The sequence below is a fragment of the Neolamprologus multifasciatus genome, chromosome 5, assembly GCF_963576455.1.
Source record: "Neolamprologus multifasciatus chromosome 5, fNeoMul1.2, whole genome shotgun sequence".
Lineage (NCBI taxonomy): Eukaryota > Metazoa > Chordata > Actinopteri > Cichliformes > Cichlidae > Neolamprologus > Neolamprologus multifasciatus.
The window spans coordinates 21,292,277-21,293,407 of record NC_140443.1 but is presented as its reverse complement, the minus strand read 5'-3'; positions in this window follow the sequence as shown (position 1 = coordinate 21,293,407).

Below are 1,131 nucleotides of genomic sequence, written 5' to 3'. Positions count from 1 at the left end.
ACATGCATATATATATATATATATATATATATATATATATTTTTTTTTTTTTTTTACACCTTAGGGTGCTACTTGCTTCAGCGTGAAAATATTACTTGAAGCCTGCCACATATAATGTGTTGAATAAGAGAGAAGACGCCCCAGAGCCCAGTAATCCAAACTGATACATCCACTCAGATGACTCACATATATCCATCTACACAGACGAGGGAGAAATAATCCTCTGTCTCATCTCATCAGTCTCTATCCTGATTAAATGACAATTTATCTGCATCAGTGTCATCACTTTCTCTTTGTTTGATTGTTGAGTTGTTCCAAGGTCAGGCAATGGGAGCTTTACTTTTAACAAATTTCATATAATCAATAGGCAATTACTTAGGGATGCAGCAGTGTTAGAGAAGGAAAGTAATGGGCCCAAAGCTTCAGCACAGTTTGGGTGTATGCGCGAGTGCATAGTTCACCTGATTGTTGTGTATGAAACCAAAATGGATTGGCAGAACAACAAACTGAGTATAAACTTGTCATGGTCCTGGATTTGAGTTTTTATGGAGCCTTAGTTCTTTCTTTCAGGTCCTGCTTATTGGCGTTGGCCGAGTGCCTTCCCTTTAGATTACCTTCCCCTGGTCTCATCATCCTGATTAGAGTCAGCTGTGTCTTGTTAACCAGGCGTTAACAAGCGGCATCTTGTTGTGGCATCTCTGTTGTGGCATCTCTGTTGTCTCCCCATTGTGCTCCATGATAGTGTTTGGGGTTTTTTTCTACTCTCATTGTTTTGTAGACTCATCATACATCTAATTAAAAGTTTGTTTTCTGTTACTCAGTCCTGTTTTGGAGTCAAGCCTTAGTGTCCATTTTCCTATAAAACATTGCAAACTATCCAAAATCAAAACTGAAATGTGAGCTGCAGTTGAAGGTTGCAGCAGGATCTCACTGACAAAGAAGTTTTGCAGTTCGGACTTGAGGTTAAATTTAGTCCGAAGTCAACAAAAGTCAACACTCATGTCTGAGAAACTGGGGGTGACTTTGCTGGTATCACAAACTGAAGAAGGGGGAGGCTTAATTATTATTCTTTTTAATGCACCACTTTCCTAAGTAAGACATCTCAGTCATACTGGATGCACGTGAACCTCT